Raw genomic sequence first — 16,385 nt, 5'->3', positions numbered from 1 at the left:
CGAGGCGCTGCTGACACTCTGCCCTATGTGGTGAGGCATACGGCTAGCATTTGGCAGCGGTTTGTAGAGAAGGTTCTGCGGCGCGCGCCGTTCCATAGGGAACTCCTAATTTGGATACTAGCCCCGATACTCACACTGGAGGCGAATACGTCCTTTCGAGAGTGGCGTTTGGGCGGCTGCAAGACCCTTGCGGATCTCTACCCGGACGACTCCTTTGTGTCCTTTGAGAGGGCCGTGGACTCTTTTGACCTCGGGAAGGGCCAATACCTACACTACGGGAGTCTTAGGGAGGTGGCCAGGACAACATGGCCCCAATTCCCAGAGGCACCCCAGTTCACTTATACTCTGGACATCATTTTATCCTGTGGGAGAGGTAGGTGCCTGATTTCCCTCCTTTACTCTGCCATGCGCAGAGACTCGATTCCCCCGTTGGCGCCGGCCTGGGTGGCTTGGGAGGCAGACCTGGGGATAGAGTTGGATCCTGCCCAGAGAAAGCGGATTGGACTGTTGACTCGTAAAGTATCCTGCAATACGCGTTTTAAACTTATACACTTTAATTTTGTCCACCGCATTTACATGACACCTGTCTCCCTCCATCGTATATCGTCAGATAGACGTCATAATTGCCCTAGATGTGGGATGGAAAGGGCGGGGTTCCTACACCTAGCGTGGGAATGTCCCTTGGTCCAGGATTTTTGGCGCAGGGTGGTGGTATACATTGCCCGTGCCACGCATCTTAGGTTGCAGCTGGACCCACTTCACTGTCTGCTAGCATTAGTGCCTAAGCCAAAAAAGAAAGGTCTGTCTTATAAATTGCTGCAACTTCTACAGGTACTGGCGAGGAGACGGTGGCCATTACCTGGATGGGTCAGAGGGCGCCTGAGATTTCTCATTGGTTACGGGATGCCAAGGAATGGGCCTTAGCAGAGGAGACACACATGCAGCGCACTCGCAGGGACGGGAAGCTCCAGGATGACTTACTCGCCTGGAGGACTATGTGTATGGAGGGAATGGAGGAGGATGACTCAGACGCCACCAGCGCTGAGTTGTTTTCCTCTGCGTCCTCGGAGTCTGGTGATGGGGGGGGGGGGGGGGGGGTGTCTGGGGCGGGGTGTTTGTAGGCGGTGCACGCCGATATTCCTTGATAGACAGGTTTGTATTTAGCTGGGATTCCCATTAGGCCACACTACATTGTGATGACCGCGACCTAGCTGGCCCTTGCATGCATCTCCTCCTATATTCGGATCAGCACTATAAATGCCATTCATGGGGTACTTAGTTACTGTTAAGCTGTTATATAATGTAGAAATGCAACATAAGAAAACTGGCGTGGACATTGATAATGTTTTATTGATACTTGGAGCACAAATGCAATTTTCCCTACCCGTATATATGTTACTCCTGCGCCGCCCTGCCTCCGGGATGTGGGCCATATATGGCTGTGTATTGACTCTGGGGCTCTTTGTTCCTGCCGTTTCCATATGAACTGGGTTGATGACTGTATACCTTGTGCCTTTTTACTATCTTCGCCACAATAAAAATATTTTACAAAAAAAAAGTATGCTATAAGGTGTCACAGAAGTAAAACATAGATTTTAGGGAATTAGCAGTTGTTGTTAGGAAATTTAAAAAAAGTTTTACCTTTTTGTTTTACATTTTAGAAGGAACAGTTTGCTCTTTATTTGTTTAGGCCTTAATGTGTGGGTGAGGTTTTGGCATGAATTCGTTTTGAAGGTTTGCTTTTCTTCTAAGAATTCAGTGGAACATGTTGATTTCCAGGTTTTATGGTGTTCTTAACAGTCTGATAAATAAAAGGTTGTTTTGCATTTGTTATTGGATATTCAGATTTGTTTTTGAAGAATGAAACAAACATTACTTCCTATTTGGATTTTCACCTAACTTTTCTAGTTTAACTTCAAAGTTTCTGTTCCTTTTCAGTGAATATAGCTTTTTAACCTTAAACACTAGCTACGTTTAGGCAGTTGTCCAAAAATGGTATCTTTACCTAGCTGTTAGATATTGCTAGTGTTTTTGTTTGAGATATGAACTAATGAATTTATTGCATCTCCAACTCATTCTAGCAAAATTCTCTGTACGTTCTGAAGTGAATTATCTGAGGAAGGAGTTTTGCTTTTGCTTTCACACTATTGCATTACTTTAGATTCTTCAAATGGATATTGATTTATTGAAAGATATGGTTGTAACTGGTTAAACGTTGACGTTGAAAGACAAAGGTCTTTAGGTACTAGGAAACACTAGAGTTGATAAAAAAACTGAAGGCGTGCCATCTACCCTTCAAAGCAGGAAGCCAGGACAATTTGAATTGCCTACAATTCAATAACATGGCTGCAGTCATATATAAGTTGTCATTTTGCAGAAATGATGCATGATGTTGTCCCTTTTAGCTCAGAGCCTTCATAAAGCAAGGGCTTTATTAGCTCATACGTGACTAATGTTTTAATTCATCTCCTTTAGGGAATCCCTTTTCAACCTTGGGTATGAGACAGACAGATTGTTTTATAAGGGGCAGGTAATAGACTTTTACTCAGATTTATTATATGGTATGGTAAGCTGTATTTGTTTTAAAAGTAATGAGACTAAGAAGGGTGTTCTGGTCCATAGTTACAAATCATTGCAAGAAATTAATCTGGGTTTAATTCAGCGTGATCTATCAGCTTCCGATGAATCTAATTTGAATACCCCATGATGAACCGGGCTGCATCTGGCCATCGGCGGAGCCTGGGGCGGACGCTTGGCTGCCTGGAGTCTGCTGTTGCACTGACTGGAGCCTTTCATCTCCACGGAGGCTGTGATCGTCGCGGGAGAGGACCCTGGCCATCGGCGGAGCACGGGACGGACGCCTGGCCGCCTGGAGCCTTCCAGGGTTCCCTGATCGCTGTGGCGCTGACCGGAGCCTGCCTGGGATTCCTGCTCGCACTCGTTCCCTGCATTGCGCCTTGAGGACCGAGGCTCCCACCTCCTCCCTGCCTGGACCCTGGGCTGCCCCTGGACAGTGGCGGAGCCCTGCTCGCACTTGATCCCCGCATTGCGCCTTGAGGACCGAGGCACCCACCCCCTCCCTGCCTGGACTCTGGGCTGCCCCTAGACAGCGGCGGAGCCCGGGACGGATTCTGGATTGCCTTGAGCATGTTGGGTCTTAGCAGCGCTCCCTGCGAGGGAGCGGTCTTCTGGCCATCGGTGGCACCCGGCACGCTGGTAAAAACTGATCCGACGCTGTCAAGGAGAACTGCCGGAGTGGAGCCCCGAGGCAAACCGAAGACACTCCACATCGCCTATCGAGGCGGGAGGGGCTGCACTGCAGTAGAGTAGTTCTAGCCGATGCACGAACACCAACGAGGATGCTTGCCCTCATCATGGCCCACGGCGGCCCGCTGCTATAATCCATTCAGTCTTGATGAGGATCAGCTCGCTGCTGCCTAATGCCACGAGAAGCCTCAGACCCTGACGGCGCGAACCTGCCCACTCACTCGGACCGCAAGGATTCCTCCTTTCACTCTTCTCTTTCCCCTGCGGCTGTGTCTCCCTACGGTCCCCCCTGCTGCTAACGAGAACCTGGGAGTAGATCTGCAAACAATGGTTCAACCTGCCAGAAATCGACACACACCACAGCAATGCACATTCTGGCTAGACCTTTGATGTCTGCAAAACTCTGCTGGCAACATCAGCGTATCTACTGAGCAGAAAGCTCAAAAAGGTATTTACTTTCACCCCACTCGCTTGCACACATTCTAAACTTCCTTTGTTCAAAATGGCTGGGGCCATAAACTGAAGCAATAAATCTCCTCCTGTACCTCCAGATGCCCACGAGGCTCCTCAACAACTCCATATATGAGCACCAAAATAGAGATAAGACTCCCTTCCAGGAAGCTAGAATAGAAAGTGAAACTGCCCTTCCATGCTCTCAAAGCAACAACAACTAACAGAGGACCAATGTCTCTATCCCCACTACTTGGCGGCCATTTTAGACTTGTGTTGGACAGGCCGCGTGGTCGGGCTGTCCCTCCTCCCCACAACGGGGCCCGGACCCTGGCTCTCCCTGAATCCCCAGCCAGAGCCCCCGGCGACCCTCGAAGTAATCCGCAATCCATCCACAACAAGACCCCAGCTCCGGAACCGGCTGGCCCTGGTCACCATCCACACCATGACCCCGGCCCAGCCGCCATCTTTGGGTACTACAGCACGAGGACGCGTGGCCTCAACTCGACCCTAACCCTGGGCCGGCCCCGACATCGAGGCACCAACCTCCCCCCAGGAGGTAGAACACCCACTTGGCGGGTCAATGGGAGAAGGAATCGTCAACGGCTCTCCTCCGCCAGGTGTCGATCACCCCCGGCCGCCCTGGGCGCTGGCTCCACCCCCCTGCTGGGTGTCTGGACTCCCTCATCCCGGACCTCCCGGCCCCCAGGCGCGAGGGTCCGGACATCAAAGGGGACCAGACCTATAACTGGGGCAGTGCCAGACCAGGAAGGCAGTTGTATCCTGGAGTCGAGAGGCCCCGAGAGAACTCATCCTTGACAGACTGCTGGCGCTGCCGTAGCTCTGCCTCGTGAAACTATCGTGTTGGCCTGCTGGCGCTGCCGCGGCCCTCTGCCTCGTGAAACCATCGTCTTGGCCTGCTGGCGCTGCCGCGGCCCTCTGCCTCGTGAAACCCTCGTCTTGGCCTGCTGGCGCTGCCGCGGCCCTCTGCCTCGTGAAACCCTCGTCTTGGCCTGCTGGCGCTGCCGCGGCCCCACCTTGCCGACCCTTCAGCTCGAGGATTGTGAGCTCCCCTCCTACCACCTCCTGTGCCGGCCCGGCACCAAGACTGTCCCGCTACCCCCTTTCCCTACAGAGACTAAAATTGAGAGGACCCTCGAGTCCGATATCTCCTGTATCGTTGATAACCTTGCCGCACGAACCCTATATAAAGTGTTGAACTCATCCTTGTGTGGTGTCTATCTGTGGGGAGGGAAGTGACCTGTCTGTACGATCGCCGGAGACGGTCCTCATCGGAGACCTCTCCCTCAGTATTCGGCCGACCCTCTGGGTCCCCGTCTAACAACTTGTCTCTCACTCTGGCGGCCATCTTGGACTAGTCATTTTTTTTAGCGTACCCTAAGAACTTGGCATTTAAGACTATTCTCAAACTACTGCGCACCTTCCATAGCTATGTATATACACCCTTCTGTGATGGAGTGTCTGCCTTTTAGTACAACATTATACTTCTACCTGTATTCTGTACATTTGGTAACCTGCACCCATTACACTTTCTCTCCAGTAAGGCATCGATTGCTACCTCATATACTTTGATTGCACACTAGCCATCGCACTTTTCCCCTGTAATGCACTGTTTGCTACCTCATATACTTTGGTTGCACACTAGTCTCACTTTTGATCCATGTAACCTACTGTTTGCACTTTTATTTTGTTCCTATATATCATCAGTATTATACCGCTACCTGTATTTTTGTACATTCTTGTAACCGGCACCCATTATTTTTAGGTCTCGTCCTTTACCATTCCGAAGGAATGGGAAATGGCCGAGAATTCAAGTGCTCGGACTGATTGTCAAACCACCGCTTTTTTTCGTGGCGTTTTCTTCGAGTGCACGTACAGGCACGCGCTTTTGGCCCATACACTTTCATGGCCATCTGTTCCTCAATGTCCCTCCCACCCTTCGTCAGGCTAATGGCCCTCCCCCAGCACAGAGCGCGCATCGCGGCCGCACAGCACATCAAAGGGCTTCTCCCAGCGTGTGCTGTGCGGCTTCTCCTCCCCTAATTATGTGGCCGGCCCTACTTGTGTTTCCCGGCCACTTCCCGGCCACTCTTGTATTTAATTAGCAGCAGCAGCATTTCTCCTGCGCCAGGCCACATCAAAGGCTCTGTGCCACTTTCACCCATACAGCAACACTTACAGACACGCAACGCCACTCACACCCACGCAAGCCCACTATCATCCACGCAACGCCACTCACACACGCAACGCCACTCACACACGCAACGCCACTCACACACGCAACGCCACTCACACACGCAACGCCACTCACACACGCAACGCCACTCACACACGCAACGCCACTCACACACGCAACGCCACTCACACACGCAACGCCACTCACACACGCAACGCCACTCACACACGCAACGCCACTCACACACGCAACGCCACTCACACACGCAACGCCACTCTCACACACGCAATGCCACTCTCACACACGCAATGCCACTCCCACACACGCAATGCCACTCCCACACACGCAACGCCACTCAGCCACGCAACGCCACTCAGCCACGCAACGCCACTCAGCCACGCAACGCCACTCAGCCACGCAACGCCACTCACACACGCAACGCCACTCACACACGCAACTGCACTCACACACGCAACTGCACACACACACGCAACTGCACACACACACGCAACTGCACACACGCAACGCCACTCACACACGCAACGCCACTCACACACGCAACGCCACTCAGCCACGCAACGCCACTCAGCCACGCAACGCCACTCAGCCACGCAACGCCACTCAACCACGCAACGCCACTCAGCCACGCAACGCCACTCAGCAACGCAACGCCACTCAGCAACGCAACGCCACTCAGCCACGCAACGCCACTCAGCCACGCAACGCCACTCAGCCACGCAACGCCACTCAGCCACGCAACGCCACTCAGCCACGCAACGCCACTCAGCCACGCAACGCCACTCAGCCACGCAACGCCACTCAGCCACGCAACGCCACTCAGCCACGCAACGCCACTCACACACGCAACGCCACTCACACACGCAATGCCACTCACACACGCAATGCCACTCACACACGCAATGCCACTCACACACGCAACGCCACTCACACACGCAACGCCACTCACACATTGTGGGTGCAGATTGTGGGTGCAGATTGTGGGTGCAGATTGTGGGTGCAGATTGTGGGTGCGCAGATTGTGGGTGCGCAGATTGTGGGTGCGCAGATTGTGGGTGCGCAGATTGTGGGTGCGCAGATTGTGGGTACAGATTGTGGGTGCAGATTGTGGGTGCAGATTGTGGGTGCAGATTGTGGGTGCAGATTGTGGGTGCAGATTGTGGGTGCAGATTGTGGGTGCAGATTGTGGGTGCAGATTGTGGGTGCAGATTGTGGGTGCAGATTGTGGGTGCAGATTGTGGGTGCAGATTGTGGGTGCAGATTGTGGGTGCAGATTGTGGGTGCAGATTCAGGGTGCAGATTGTGGGTGCAGATTGTGGGTGCAGATTGTGGGTGCAGATTGTGGGTGCAGATTGTGGGTGCAGATTGTGGGTGCAGATTGTGGGTGCAGATTGTGGGTGCAGATTGTGGGTGCAGATTGTGGGTGCAGATTGTGGGTGCAGATTCAGAGTGCAGATTCAGAGTGCAGATTCAGGGTGCAGATTCAGGGTGCAGATTCAGGGTGCAGATTCAGGGTGCAGATTGTGGGTGCAGATTCAGAGTGCAGATTCAGAGTGCAGATTCAGAGTGCAGATTCAGAGTGCAGATTCAGAGTGCAGATTCAGAGAAAACTCAGCAGCACCACCACCATTGCAATGCAATAGGTCTCGTTTTAACGCAAATTTAAGCTATAGGCCTTGTAAATGACAAAGCCTTTTATTTATGTTCCAAAAACCAGAACGCAAAAATAAAGGGCATTATCATTTACAATGCTAATAGTTCAGACTCGCGTTATTGCGAGACCTATTGCATTTCCAATGCTTGTTGTATTTTTGTAACCTGCACCCATTTCACTTCTTTCCCGAACACTGGCTGCATTTGTATTTTGGTCCCGTACAACATCAGTATTATATTTCTACGTGTATTTTGTACATTTTTGTAACCGGCACACATTTCACTTTTCTCCTGTAATGCACCGACCGATCGCTTCCTCATATATTATAGTGGCTCACTAGGGTCACCCTGATCCAGGCAACCCTCTGTTTACATTTGTATCCTTATTCCTGTATATCATTACGGGTCATCCACCCGCACCTAACTACACTGCCATCCCAACATGGATCCCGCCGGCAAGAACACATATAAAATCAACTACCCACCCGTACTCACCAAAAAAGCAGTTAAACGCTTTAAACACAACTTCCTGAGGTCCCACCCTGAAACCCCCTTTGCTGACACCTATTTCTCCCCGGTAAATGGGTCCTTGAACACCGATTTCATTTTCCACACCACACGCAGAGCACAATGGAGAAAAACGTTCCGCACCTTACTCACCGTCTCCACCACCAGGAAATACGCTCATGGCCTAACACTCTACATCACACCATCCCAACTCTTCCCAGGCAGAGCCACCATTACCATCTACAATAACGGAACTGTCCTAATTCAATCCACAGACAGGAACCTGGAACTATTAGACAACCTGTTCCCCTCTTTCAAAGAGCACCTCGCCAATCCTCGGACCTACTCTCATTTCACCTCTAGCTCTACCACCCCTGACTTCACAGCACCCACCACCCACAACCCTTCTAACCTAGCTCAGCACCAGGTAGCTACCACACAATCCTCATTCAGAGACACACCTACCACCCCTGACTTCTCAGTTCCCACCCAAAACACTTTTATCCCAGTTCAGCACCAGGTAGCTACCACCACACACACCACACACTCCACACACTCCACCACACACTCCTCAAACATAGACACAGATCTCTCCCCCTCATACACCATTTGCACCCCCTCCCCCACTACCAACCCTCGGACCTCCACGCATACCATTAACACTCCTCCCACCCCTGACATCACAACCCCCACTCACAACACATCTAAGCTAGTTCAGCACCAGAGCGACACGCACAACGACAAATCCCTCCCTTTACCCCCCCATTCTCAGTCCCCACTACTCGCTAACTATCTACGCAGAACACACCTCCTCTCTTAATCTAACTCCAATTAATGTATCCCCTGACATCACAGCTCCCACCCACAACACATCTAAACTAGTTCAGCACCAGAACGACACGCACAACGACATATCCCACCCTTTATCCCTCCCCATTCTCAGTCCCCACTACCCTCTAACTAACTACGCAGAACACACCTCCTCTCTTAATTTAACTCCCCCTCCTCACAACAGAACCATCTTCAATTCCATTTCCCCCCCCATTCCCAGCCCCCATTACCATACCTGCACTCCCACCACCACTAACATACACTCATCCTCTACCCTCCTCTCTCCGCCTACCACCAATGCCCTCACTCATACCACCAACCTCCTCCCTACCTCATCCACACCCCTCCCGCCCAAACACTCTCCCCTCCCGAACACCATCCCGCACACTGACACAACGGACACCAGCCCACTCCCCCATCTGCACACTAACTCCCTAGTCAGTCATTCACCTTTGATCTCCACTCCCACCGCCAACACCTACCCCACGTTGGACACGATTATGGCCACCCTCATCCAGGTCAAAGAAGACATACGCATCATCAAAGAACTACTCTCCACACACCCCATACACCCCTCACCCACCTCCACCTCCCCTCCCAACATGTCCCCCACCCCGCCGGTTGACTCCCTCACTCGACACTCCCCACACCGGACTACAATTACTGTTCGCAATCGCAACAACCGCCCTCGTCGCCCCTGCAACCCCTCCACCACCTCCACCTCCCCTCCCAACATGTCCGGTTGACTCACTCACTCAACACTCCCCACACTGGACCTCAATCCCCGTGCGCAATCGCAACAACAGCCCTCGCCGCCCCTGCAACCCTCTTTCGGACCTCGACACACTCACCCTCCTCCGCTCCTACGACCCAGCCCCCCAAAATCACACATCCACCACACACCTCACCATTCCCACGATACACTCAAATCACCACACATCCAACACACACCCCACCATGCCCACGATACACTCAAATCATCACACATCCACCACACACCCCACCATTCCCACGATACACTCAAATCCCCTTAGACCCCCCCACACTAAACAGCAGAATCTCCATCCCTAATAACCTTAGAAAAGTCCCTCTCTCTCTAGAACCCTCTGCCACCCTCAACACACCCCGTCTCAAATGCACTCTCCTCAACTGCAGATCGGCCTCGAAACATTCCGCCGTCATCGCTGATCTCATCTTAACACTGGACCTTGACCTAATCATCTTGACTGAAACCTGGCTAACTGAATCTTCATCACCTATAATGGATATTCTGGTTCCTCCCAGCTACCACATCATTAGACTTGACAGGTCCGGCAAAATAGGTGGTGGAATCGCATGCATCTACAGGAACAACCTCTCTGTTCTGAGAGTCAACTCCACCTCCCTACCATCCCCTACATCCTGTGAATACATCTGCCTCGACATTATCAGTGAGGGCAAACCGATATGCTCTCTTCACGGCATTTACCACCCACCATGGGACAACCTCACCTTTTCCCAACAAATCATGGATATGATCTCAACCAATTCCGGACGGCAGCTCACCCAAATATACCTTGGCGACTTCAACCTCCACTGGAACGATCACAACGACGCAGTGGTAAATAGTCTAAAAAATTTCCTCAATGCCCTTGACCTCACCCAAATATGCAATAGCCCGACCCACGAGAAAGGTTCTATCCTCGACCTTATCATCTCCAAAGAGGACTCTATACAACTTGAGTCCATCCAACCCTGTGACTGGTCGGATCATCATATTGTCACATTCTTCATCAATGAAAAAAGTTAAATTTAACCCGGTTCAATCCTCCAAGCCCAAAGTCTGGAAAAGAGACCTGAAAAAACTCAACCCAAGCTCTCTGCCTCCTAACAGCTGCAATCTCCTACTTCCACCTACCGGCGCTACGGACGTCCAATCCTTGACTGACCACTATCTCAACGCTATGACCTCAATAATTAATGAGGCTGCACCTACGCAGCTAAAAAGAGTCTCCACTAAAATCTCCAACCCATGGTACGATGGGAGTCTCAATGAGGACAGACGAGACATGCGAATGGCAGAGCGCACCTGGAGATCAGCTCCCTCTGCACTGCACCTAAAAACTCGGAAGAAAAACAGAAACGCCTATTTCAGGAAAATAAAACGCTCAAAATCAGATTTCTTCAACCTCCAGCTCGACCAAGCAAAAAACCGTCCGAAAAAACTGTTTCAGCTAATCAGAACACAATCCAAGGAACAACCCCAACCACTCAGCACTGTGCGCGAACCGCCCTCCTGTGAAGACTTCTCCGCTTTCTTTATCCAAAAAACTGACAACATAAAGAGCGATCTCCTCATTGACGCAAGCCTCTACTCCAAACACCACAGCATAGCACCCACGGAACGAAAAAACAATGCTACATGGTCATCCTTTGGCACCTACTCTGAAGAAGAAATTGGCAAACTACTCCGCACCCTGAAACCATCCAATCACCTCACTGACCCCCTTCCTGCTAACGCTGTAAAAGACTTTACCCCTTGGCTTCTCCCACTCTGGACTAAAATAATCAACAGCTCTCTTCAACAAGGAACCATACCCGACTCCCTCAAAGTTGGACAAGTCACACCTTTACTTAAGAAACCTACAGCCGATCCCTCTGATCTGAACAATTACCGTCCGATTACCAATATTGCCACTCTCGCCAAACTGCTGGAAAAATGCGCACAACTACAATTGACTAAACACATTGATCAGTTCGATCTCCTCAACCCTCATCAATCAGGCTTCCGAGCAGGGCACAGTACAGAAACTGCTATGACGCACATAATCGACGACGCACTTCAAATCCTAGACCAAAACGACACCTGCCTCCTCATCCTTCTGGATCTCTCCTCAGCATTCGACACCGTTAAACATGAGAATTTACTCGAACTACTAAACACAAGAATGGGTATATCTGGAACTGTTCTCAAGTGGTTCACTTCCTTTCTACACAACAGGTCGCAGAAATTCAAGAGCAATAACCTGATGTCCTCGCCAATACCTGTATCGCTAGGCGTCCCCCAAGGATCCTCCCTATCCCCGACTCTGTTCAATTTAGTTATGGAACCTCTAACCACCTTGCTACAAGCATCCAATGTACACTTCCACATGTATGCCGATGACACCCAAATTTATCTCAAATTACAATCCCCCAAAGACATTTTGCTCTTGAATTCAACGATCAGAAGCACACAATCCTGGCTTGCCGATAATCATCTCAAACTCAATGCTCTAAAAACAGAGTTCCTTCTGATCTCACCTCCAGCGAAGATCTCTACCACTCAAAGTTGGCTTAAACACCTAACCGCACTCAATGTCCAACCCACCATTGTGGACTCAGCAAAATCTTTAGGCATAACACTCGACACCAATCTCAACATGCAGCAACATATCAGCAAGGCAACTAAGGGAGCGAACTTCCAAATCAATACCCTGAGGAAACTCAAACCCTTCCTTCCAGCCAAAGACTTCCAAACTGCGGTACAAGCACTAGTCATCCCTCGCATAGAATATGGCAGCATCGCCCTCTGCGGACTCCCCCTAACTACTACCGCACCCCTAAGAGCTTCTCTACATGCTGCAGCGAGACTCATCACTGGGTCAAAAAAGCACTCTCATATTTCCCCTGACTTGAAATCATTGAACTGGCTGCCTTTTGAAGCCAGAATACATTTGAAAATCGCCTGCATGACACACAAGGCGGTACACCTGAACTCACCCAGCTACCTCACTCAGAAGCTGACAATCTCTGGCGGCTCTAGAAACACTAGAGGCACAAACAATCTTCTGCTGAAGCCTCGAAGATTCCGGAAGGAAAAAACTGATAAACGCTCCTTCTCAGGAATGGCACCTAGGATCTGGAACTCACTCCCTCCCGAAACCAGGCTCATCTCCTCCACTACACTTTTTAAGAAAAAAGTAAAAGCTATCCTCATGGCTAAACACACCTGAACTATTATTGCGTTCTCTTTAAAGTCTATGCACCGATCTGTATTACTTGCTGACCCTTGCTTATGTGTATTACTTGTAGTATTGATTTACATGATTGGCTTTGCCCCCACCTATTTGTTCTGCTAAGCTTTATTGACTTACTTGTTTGACTATGCTCCCTCATGTACCCCTTCGTTGTAAAGCGCTCTGATATCTGCAAAGATCTTGTCCGCGCTATATAAAACTTTCAAAATAAATAAAATAAATAAATGAATACTTTAATTGTTTTTTACCTATTTTGCATTGTTTTGTTCATTTCAGCTATTGTCTTCTAATTTCTTATCCTTGTTTGCTTCTGTAAGATATTAACTGTACGTTTCGCTTTGAGCAGGAATGAATGATGTATTTGATGGATACTTCTAACCGCAGATTCTTCACCTTACAATATATTCCAGGTGCCAGACTGAATCTAGAGAAGTTTTTGGTAGCAGTGTGCCAATAGGTGGCATTGTGCCGTTTAGTGGTTGCTCCACACTGCCCTAGAAGAGCACTGTAGAGCCACATTAAAGCACCACCCCTGTTCTGTGGAAAAAGTTACTTTCTTACCATTCCTTCTGATGCAGATCCAGAGCAATGCCCCCAAATGTGTCTGTTTTCCAATTACTTTCAAAATGGTTCACAGTGTGCTAGGGGACGATGGCCCCACTGAAAATGGTAGGGTTCAAGTTGTACTGTGACTGCAGGAAGCAAATGTTGGTCAAGGACCTGCTTAGGGTGTGCCTCTGGAATCTGACCTCAGGATACTAGTTGTGTGATAAGTGCGTCCTCATGCCTTCGAAGGCAATCTGAGACCGGGAGGCAAGTTGTATGTCGCCGAACACATGAAAAAGTCATTGCCTCTGCGTAGATCTTGCTCCGCTCAAAGTCACAGGCCCCGAATCTATCCTGTGACCACTTCCGTGCCCATTCAACTTTGTGCTCAAAATCCTTCGGTAAGCTGAAGTGCAAACATAAGCTTAAGAAAGCAAAGTGGGATTCAATCTCAGTTCATCCAGGGATGTCATGGACCCTGCAGCAAATAGAAGCTTTCCATGAAGTCCTGCTGCAAAATGTCAGTGTGTTTTCGGCTCCCTCTGGCGTGCCTTCGAGACCCATGGAACTGTAGGGGTCTGAAGCTGGGTTACGGCTGGTGGTTCCCTCCCCAGCATAGTCTGTTTCTGTGGGACCCATTACCTGGCCCGTACTCACTTTGGCACAGACTTCCACTCTGGTCACATGAGCCAGTTCCTGACACCGGTTCTGGAAAATGGTCTGGTGCTGACGCCGATGTCAGACCCTGAATCGGCATTGGGTCATTGAGCTCAATAGATGTTGCACTGCGAAATTAGAAAAGCACAATCAATTGTCATGCTGTCTGAATTTAACCTGTGTCACAGAGTCTCATCTACCAGCACAGGCTCCATTATCTTTTTGGTTCTAACTCTCACTACGTGTCAAAGCATTGTGCACACCAGGATTTTGAGGTCATTTGGGTAAAGTGGAAAGCAGAGGATTCAGGTCTCCAGTGGAGGGCTTGATCCACATCAAATAGCAGTAGCTGCAGGTCATTCATCTGTCTCTGAAGGCCTTCCTGCTGTCCGTTAAGGAGAGGCTGGTACAGGTTCTCATGGATAACACCACCACCATGTGATACTGCAACAAGCAGGGTTGAATGATGGCATGGGCCAGGAGACTTTGAGTTTCTGGAAATGGTTGGAGTGCCAGGGCATGTTCCTCATTGCCAGTCACCTGGCAGTGTCCATGACTGCCAGAGAAGACAAACTGAGCAGATGTCTTCTTTCGAACTGAGCAGACATTGTCAGGCAGATTACGAGAGGTGCTGTCTGCGTCCCAAGCTGAAATGGAACTAGGGATTCCTGTACGCCTATCCGCCTCTCTCTCTTGCCCCGAGTTCTGAACATTATCAGGGATGACTAGGCCAAAGTCATCCTAGGGGCCCCAAATTCGGGCCGGAGAGTGCAGTACCTGTAAGCCCTGGACATGAGCGTTTTCCCTCTGATCAGGCTGACACTTCACGAGGACCACTTGTCTCAGCAGCAGGCAAGGGTCCGAATCTACACATGCATGCATGGAGATTGAGCAGTATTAACTGACTTTGTTCAGTTTGCCATCTAAAGTGGTGGATGTCCTTCTCACCACCAGACTCCCCTCCACAAAATCTATTTATCCCAAGCGCTGGGACAACATTGTAACCTGATGTGGTGTTCTTAACACTGACCCCTTACAGACAAAGCAGTCAGACCTGTTTTTAATGTTTCTTTAGCCCAGCAGGGCATTGTGGTGTGCACTTTAAAAGTGTTTTTGTCAGCCCTTTTAATCATTCTACATTTGTGGAACTAACCGTCCTTGTAAAAAAAACAAAAAAACTTGTTGTGAAGAGGTTTGTTAAAAGATTTGACTCGCATTTCCTCCCCTCACAGTTGTACCACAGTAGACTTTAACTTGGTCATGACCATTCCTCCTGTATATATGCTTTGAGTAGCTCCACGCTGCATCTCCTGACTTGAAAAACTTTTTTCCTTATTGCAATTATGTTGGCTCGTTGCGTGAGTGAACTCCAGGTCCTTTCAGTGCAAGTGCCTTACACCACTTTTTCTGCGGACAAATTGGTGAGGACTCGGTGGCCCTATTCCCAAGTCATGACTCCCTTCCACATTAGGCAGTCCATCACTCTTTGCTCCCCTTCAAACTTGGAAAGAGCAGGAGAGGCTCCATCAGTTGGACCCCGGAAGGGCTCTAACCTTTTATTTAGATTGTGCCAAGGATCATCGAGTGAACAATCAGCATTTTGAGGAGTTCTCTGGTGCAAAGAAAGGTAAGGCTGTGCAGGAAAGTACCTTGTCAAGGTGGATAGTCCTCTGTATTAAGATGTACTATGCATTGGCCTAAGTGCAAGCCCGGCGAGGTCTGAGAGCCCATTCCACCAGGGCTAAGGCTGCTACTACTGCGTCTGTTGACGAGGTGAGTGTTTGTCCTTGATTTCTGCCTTGCTGCGATATGGGCGTTGGTGCATTCATTCACAAAGCACTGACTTGTCAGCCGAGTCTGGCGTGAAGGACACTGCCTTTTGGGTTTGCAAGACTCTTTAGTATGAGCCTACACCACAACCCCCAGCCTCCCTGTGGAGGAACTGCTTTGGTATCTACTCGGGTACCTTCTGTTACACCATTCTGGTGGATGCTCTCAGATTTACTACTCCTCTTAGACCTTCCTGTTCAGTGGAGTAGTCTTTATTTAATATCTTAAAAGGCTCAAAGTTAGTATTCTGGACATTGCAACCTACAAATGTTCACGCTGTACATCTGTGGGCACAGAAAGGGTAAAAAGAAGAAACTTACGTCAGCGCGCTGAGGTGGCAATTATATGTGGCACTGCCTACTCACTTATGGGACAGTGTGGAGGCAACACAGAGCCACACAACTCCACCTGGCGTTGCATGGGAGCACTAC

The 16,385-nt window shown here is 49.9% G+C and overlaps 1 protein-coding gene across 2 annotated transcripts in view; it reads left to right on the top strand.

Annotated features, from left to right (window-relative positions):
* ESF1 (ESF1 nucleolar pre-rRNA processing protein) overlaps window positions 1-16,385 on the top strand; it is a 258,010-nt gene that overhangs the window by 66,152 nt on the left and 175,473 nt on the right. The window lies entirely within an intron of this gene.

This window comes from Lissotriton helveticus, chromosome 6 (assembly GCF_964261635.1).
Source record: "Lissotriton helveticus chromosome 6, aLisHel1.1, whole genome shotgun sequence".
In the NCBI taxonomy this organism is placed as follows: domain Eukaryota; kingdom Metazoa; phylum Chordata; class Amphibia; order Caudata; family Salamandridae; genus Lissotriton; species Lissotriton helveticus.
This window is presented reverse-complemented; position numbering and strand designations above follow the sequence as displayed.